This window comes from Falco peregrinus, unplaced genomic scaffold (genome assembly GCF_023634155.1).
Source record: "Falco peregrinus isolate bFalPer1 unplaced genomic scaffold, bFalPer1.pri scaffold_40, whole genome shotgun sequence".
NCBI classification, from domain to species: Eukaryota; Metazoa; Chordata; class Aves; order Falconiformes; family Falconidae; genus Falco; species Falco peregrinus.
Window position 1 is genome coordinate 655073 of NW_026599607.1, and position 7614 is coordinate 662686.

Here is a 7614-nt window from a genome sequence, read left to right on the forward strand (position 1 = left end):
CTGAATCATGTTAATAAACCAGAAGTACTGTGAATAGATTCTGCGGATGGATACAAGCTCCCCTCTTGCATATGTTTCAAAAGAGTAGTATATGGATGTATCTTTGGCAGGTGTTTAGAAGTTGAATTCACCTGGGGACAGAGCTGGAGATGATTTTCACAGAAAGCTGGTCGTTTGCACGGAGTACAGGCTTAGATTCTAGATTCTCCTCTAAATGTATAAGACTATTATTTCAGGACCAAATTGTACTTGTTAGTATGTATTTATATTATAATAAAAGAAATAAATACTGTAATTGCAGGTGTTTGCCCTAGCTTCTAGATTTAAGAGACCAATTAAGCAGCACACAAAATAATAGCTTACTGAAGATTTCTTTAAGGAATAGTCAGTTCCAGATATTTGCATTTTTAAGCTTCTTAGAAATGGTTGGGTGTATTTTGCAGATACCTTGCCACATTTTCACCTTTTATATGGAAAGATAAATTGTCTTAGAAACTCCTTCTAAGCCAGCTTTTTGGGCTGGAAAGTAGGTTTCTGGAGATATTCTGAGATGGGTTGTTTGTGAGGTTTTTTGTTTGTTTTTTCTTTTTTTTTTTTTCTTTAAGTGAGAGAAAGAAACAACAAAGCATTTTAAGCTAGACAGTAACAAAAAATTGCACCGCAGTGTTCGCGTAACACCTGTAACAGTTTGTACATATAGTACAGCAATGACTTGTGTGTTCATAGGGAAGAGGCCAATACATTTTCTTTCTAAGCTACGTATTCTGGGTTTCAGTCTATAGCTTCTAAGCTAAGGAACTAATTTTTCATACCTTTCTGTTTCGGGGTTGGTTTTGTTTTTGGTTTGGTTTTTTTCCCCCACCCCGGAGGATTGCCTTATTTGCTAAATATGACACCTTATTCATCTCACAGCACCGCTCCAAGTGCTCATATGGCTTCTTCCACCACAGAGCTTTCTATATAAATTTTTCCATTATGGTGCCCACACAAGCAAATGAAAAAAAAAATCTACATTTTTGTATTCCTCAGGAAACGGAATCCTGGTTGTATTGAAGCCAGTGGTAAAACCTCTATAGATTTCCTGGGGTCAGGATAACATTTGTGGCCTTGACCACCGGTGCTTTTCTAGGTTGAACCATTTCTGTTACAACTTTCAGATGTTCAATCAACCACTTAGAACAGACTAGCCCTTTTGTATAAAATTGCATCAGAGAGAACAGAAAATTCAGAAAATAGTGCAGCAACTCAACTTTTTGCACCTTTTTGTCTCTTGGGGATCATGGCATTTTGCAAAATCACTCCTGCTCAGGGATAAATTGCTCAATTAACATATTCAAACAAATCAGAATCAAAGCTGTTTATCGATCTATTCATAGCAAGTAATTAAGTAGCCATCTGAACTATAGCTTTTGCTGCTTTTAGTTATGCATTTCCTGATAAGGTAAAGTCATACACAATTGCACTAATCTATGTTCTGCTGCTAATAACAGCTTAAATAACTTTTTCGTATACAGTGTATGCTGCATCAAAAGGCAGTGCTTGAGGGAAGTCTGCACATTAATAAACCTGTTTTGTTGTGGGTGTTTTTTGGCTTCTTCATGCACAGTGGTTAAAGAATTCTCATTGCCGTGTCCTTTGAGAGCCACACATGAAGAGCAGTTTGTACAGGCTAAGAATTCTCATTCTTCTATTATGAGTTTTAGACTTTGAGCCTTTATTCCTCCAGGTCCATGTCTTTTTTTTTTTTTTTTTTCCTAATCATGGGCTTTCATCTGAGAAAAAGAAGATGTACGTCCCAGAGAACCGATTAAAATCCTTTCCAACAATACATTGGGAGTGATTTTGCAGGTCACAAAGCCATTGACTTTCCACTCAGTCTGAAGGAAGCCAGTAATAAGATATTCCATGTAAATTAAATCATAAGGGACTTCTGAGAACATACCCAAACCCAAGAATCTTGTAAGACTATAGGGTAACCCAGGTTTGAAGGAACTGCAGTAGGCCATCTACTCCACTATTCTGCTCAAAGCTGGATGAACAGTCCTTGTCTAGTAGTAAGTAAAGACTATCTGAAATTCAATTTTCCTTCCTTACAGTTTTGGGGTTTTTTGGGGGTTTTGGTGGGGTTTTATTATTATTATTATTACTTTGAACTTGCAGCCCAATATATTTAAATTATGTTTGGAGCTAGGGATTGTTTACAGGCATTAACAAAGGGTGATTAGAAAAACAAAATTAGTCGAAATAGTTTGGAGACTTTCTTAAGAAAGTGCAAAACCAGACACCTCTGTGAAAATACACTATGTTATCACAATAAACAATAAAGCTATAGGTACACTGTAAATTTCTGGGGAAGCCGTTTTCAAGCAGGGACCCTGCAGTTCGTGCGGTTGTCTCACAGTCTTTATGCCAGTTAACTACAGGCTAAGGAGATCTGTGTCCTGTTCCTGACTGGTACAGATTTTGTCTATGATTTTAACAATGTATTTGATTTTATTATCATTCTCTTTTTCAGTTAGGTCAATATGGGGCTGGTGCTTCTTATTGTCTATATTGTCTGTTTAGAATCATGGAATCATGTAGGTTTTGAGATCATCAAGCCCAGCCATTAAGCCAGCACTGCCAAGCGCACCACTAACCATGTCGCTTAAGCGCAGCATCTATGTGTTTTCTAAACGCCTCCAGGGATGGTGATTCTACCACCTCCCTGGGCAGCCCGTTCCAATGCTTGGGCAGCCTTTCAGTGAAGAAATGTCTCCGAATATCCAATCTAAACTTCCCCTAGTGCAGCTTGAGGCCATTTGCTCTTGTCCTGTTGCTTGTTACCTGGGAGAAAAGAGCAACCCCCCCTGCCTACAGCCTCTGTCCGGCAGCTGTAGGGAGTGAGAAGGTCCCCCCTGAGCACCCCCCCAGCCTCAACCCCCCCAGTGCCCTCAGATGCTCCCCGTCAGCCTTGTGCCCCAGCCCCTTCCCCAGCCCCCTACTTGTCTCCGGACACGCTCCAGCCCCTCGGTGTCTCTCTTGCAGTGAGGGGCCGCAAGCTGAACGTGGCATTCCAGGTGCGGCCCCACCAGTGCCGGGTATAGGAGGACGGTCACTGCCCTGGTCCTGCTGGCCACACTGTTTCTGATACAGGCCAGGCTGCTGCTGGCCGTCTTGGCCACCTGGGCACACTGGGGGCTCGTGCCCAGCCGGCCACTGACCACCCCTCCAGGCCCTTTCCCACCAGCAGCAACCCAGCCCCTGCCCCCCGCCTGCAGCTGCCTGGGGCTGGTGTGACCCAGGGCAGGGCCCGGCACAGAGCCCTGTTGAACCCCATCCAAGTGGCCTCAGCCCCTCGGCCTGGCCTGCCCAGCCCCCTGCAGAGCCCCCTGCCCCCCCGGCAGATCGACGCTCCTGCCCAGCTTGGTGTCCTCTGCCAACTGACGGAGGGCGCGCTCCATCCCCTCGTCTGCGCCGTCGGTGAAGTGTAGGACAAGGCCTCAAGGACAAGAGTCCAAGTACTGATAGCCTGATGAATAGAGACTTGCTAGAACTTGTAGGGCACAAGCCCTGGGAGCAAAGGAGCAAGCTAACTGCAGGCCCCTGAGCCGTCACAGTTGAGGAGGCAACCAGACGGACAGAGAAACAAGTAGCCAGATAAGGCAACGGATGGCGCCGATATGTAATCAAGAAAGCCGCGTAGAAAGAAACTCCCTAACCTTGGAATAGAAATTATTGCTAGGTCAAGATAAACTTGTAAGTTCCTATTGTTCTAACGGTGGGCCTTAAATATCAACCAATCAGTGTTTTTTACGCTTAAGATTTAACCAATCAGTGTGTAATATGTAGAAGGTAGAAACATATATAATTGTAAGAAAATCACTAATAAATGGACAACTTGCTTGCATCAAGCTGCGTCCCGTCTCTTCATTCGCCGCAACAAAATTACCTCTGGAACAATGCTCGGCTTTGTAAATTGGTTCTAACTCATACCATTAGATGCATCTCTGTGGAAAGATTCTTCTGGTTTTTGGGAAAGGGGTAGGTAGCATCCGCAGTGGAAGACTGTCCCCTGTTACCTTCATTGCTGACAACTAGTTGGAGACATTGTTCCTGTGTTGTTTTGCAGGAACTGCGTGCTACAAGACTGTAAGACCACAAGATACTCTTTTTTTTCCTTTTCTTTTTTTCCCAGTTTCTTCCATACCCAACCCTTGCTGCCAGCACAGCAGTGTTTGTTTTTCATCTATCCAGACCAATGTCCTCCATTTCTAGTAACGCATGGGAACAAGGTGTCTGGCTGTTTTCTGCCCCTTTCTTACTGACTCGAGCTCCTCGGCTAAACGCTTGATACTAGTGGGAGGAGCTCAAGAAGTGAACCAGAAATTCCTGGCCAGTATTCAGGAATGAGCTAGAAAGCAACAACTGAGGAGACACAAGGGTAGCAACAAGAACCATTAAATCAAAGGTGTTGCCCCAGCCTGATGTTTGCAGACAGTTCTCAGGAAGGTAAGAAGATAAAGACAAAACAGATGGTCCAAGCAGTGGCTTGAGCAACCTGACACTACCAGAACACTGCCCTTTCTTGCTTCATCCTCCCGAGTATCTCCAGAGAAATGAGTAGCTGACCCAGGCAGGATATGAACTTAAACTAGGATAAAAGCCTCACTTCCCCAAAGTGGCTTATCATGAGCGAGTTTAGTTCCTGAGCCATTCACGTGAATATGACACCGTGTTTGAGCTGATATCCTGAACACAAGCTACACCAGTGGTTCCACATCTTTATACAGGATCAGACTTGCTTCAAGCCAACCTGGAGCACGTCAGAGGAGCCAGAGTCGGTCGGGGCCCATTTCTGCGGGCAAACCGTACAGCGCTGCTGCTGTGACCGACGGTGCAGAGAGAGCAGCCATGCAGGGCCAGTGGTGTAACGGTCATCACCATGTGGCACCTGGGGGCATTTCTGTACAGATCTGTTTTGTGCTGCAACTTTAGAAGTGTTACAAAGGGCAGAGCAAGGGGGACTGGCAAGGTAGACTGCAGTATTGCTGAGAAAAAGAAGTCGCGAATCCCAATAGCAAGCAACCCATGCTGTGTTTGCATTCAGGGAAGGACAACTCCAGTCCCACATTGTCCTATCTGGAGGCAAAAGGAAATCTACAAAGGCCATCTGGGACCTCTGTCAAGTCACCAGACTTGGGGTTGAGGTGGCCAAAGAAATCATGTGTAGCGTGTAGACATCATCCTATTGTTTCCCACATCCACAACAGGATAAGCTGAATCTCAGTCCGGACGTGCCCATTTCTCTCACTGTTATCCAAGGGAGTCCAGCATCACGCATCAAGATGCAGACCTCTGTTGTTGTCGATGTCTAACATAGGCGAGAGGGAACCTTCCTCTAACAACCTCAGTTCTCAGTAAGACGTTCTTAGGAGAGCTCTCCCCGGCTCATAGCAGACCTTCAGGCTCAGAGCCTGCGGTGAGATGACTGTTACAAAGGTTTGAGCTTTGGCCCCTACAGAAACATATTGCGCTGTGCTCTTGCTTTTTTTGAAAGTCATTACAGATCTGTGTGAATGCTACAGACCTTTTTTTCTTTTATAGGGCTGAGTCCCAAGGGCCTTAGAAACACAGGAAGGTCATATCCATACATATAAAGGGACCCTGATGGTCTTTTCTTCTCTCCTTTGCAGGATATCCCAAGCAAAGGCCAACCACCCCAAAGAGGGGATTCTGCCCCAAACCGGGAGAGAGTCGAGATGCTGAAAAGCAGTTCATTCAGAGACTGAAGGAAGAGGGTGATGAGCAGTCCCAGAAATTAAGCAATATTCAAGGTGACCTTAAAAGGGCCAGCTGTGGCTTTGATGTCTTTGCTATAACAACACAGCACTTTTTCAGGCAGGTAAGCGCGATGAGTATTTTCTACCATTGGAAAGATACTTTGCCTTTACACCAGCCACTTGTCCAGATTTATTCCACAGTTGTTGAAACTTTGTTCTTGGGAGAAAAGCATGTAATTTCTTTGCAACAGTTATGATGATGAGGGAATCGTAATTTGATGCCGTGTATTTGAAAATCAAGGTTCAGGAACTTGGAAGAGGAAGAATTGTGGCTGAAGTATTTCTCATGGAGGGGTTTCAGGATGTTTTTAGGAGTAAAGCGAATGCACAAACTTAGAAGTACAAGTCCCTGACTGCTACAGCTGGAATGGAAAGTATAACTGAGATCTTGATACTTGTGACCAAATGCAAAAGCAATCCATGCATTTAGTCAACCAAAGGTGTTGGATGAAGGAAGAGATTTGCTTTCTCACAGTGCTTACCTACTCCTGCTGTTCACCACAGATCAGTCAGTGTCCCTGTTACAGAGGTGGCAGTTCCTGAAGACGTTAGAATAACATTATCTCGGCATTCAGGAGATTACATTCAGCAGGTATAGAGGACATTAAAGGAAATGTTGCCACTAATTAGAGAAGCTTATTTATTCACTAAACCTGAGACAAAATGAGCAAATTTTAAGACAACCCTGAAGGACTTGTAGGTAGTGCTTGTTTCAAAAGCCATTTACTGATCTGGGAAATCTAGCTGGGCTCTGAGGTCCAGACCTGGTTCACCTGATGCCCATGTGTTTTGTACCGTCCCGGGTTAACCTGGTGTTCCAAGTACTTTGTAAAACAGGCAGACAGTCACCAGCAGTGGGACCCAAGGTCTGGAGAATATCCCTGATTGCCTGTTTGGCTACTTCTGGAAGAGGCAAGAGTAAACTTTCAGTGTTAACCAGGATGAAAGAAACCAACAAAACCCGAAGCACAGATTCAAACAGTCTTTACAACTTCTGAAATACTTGGTTCAGTTATTTTTTTTTATATATTAGTGGGAAAGGTTACCTTTGAACAAATAACCACAGTTCACACTTTTCCCTGAGCAGGAGCTGATCTTGCTAGGGGGAGCTTCAGTGAACTTAAAAAAAGGGAAATTTTTAATATGTACTGAATATTTTAAATACCTTCTCAAGGGGTTTTCCCCATCCATTTTTCTATAGTCTTGACACTTTTGGGCTTGATGGGCATTTGTAAAGGTTTTTTTTTTTTCCTTTTGTTTTTTTTTTTTTTTCATTCAAGCTGACTGTGGAGTGTCCTTGATTAAAGCAGAGGCAAACAAAAAAGGGAAGGGCAGTGTATGCTGAGCTTTGTCTGTGTGTTGTCCGCTGGGGAGAGATTTTTCATCTCATGCCTCATTCACAACTTGCTGAAGGAATTCTGGAAGCTTGGGCATACCTCCTGTGTCTCCTCTGGATACGTTTTCAGTGAGAACGGCTGCTGCAGCTGAGCTTTCAGATGACTCTCATCCAGCTGGTGCATGTTAGATCTGCCCTGAGAATGCCTACTGAACTGAACACCTCAGGGGACTTTATTTAACAGAGTCCTCTCCAAGTCCTGCCGGGCGTAGCTGTGCCTCGTGTTTCCAGCTCCCCTGCACCACCAGGCCGGCTGGGGGTTTGCAGTGAGACTCCTCTGAATGCCCGGGGCTCTTGCAGGTGAAAAAGGATATACTTATGGAATTTAAGCACCTTCCGGCTTGGGCAGGATTAGGTGTAGATTTTTTCCAGATCCACCGCTGGGCTTGTTTACCT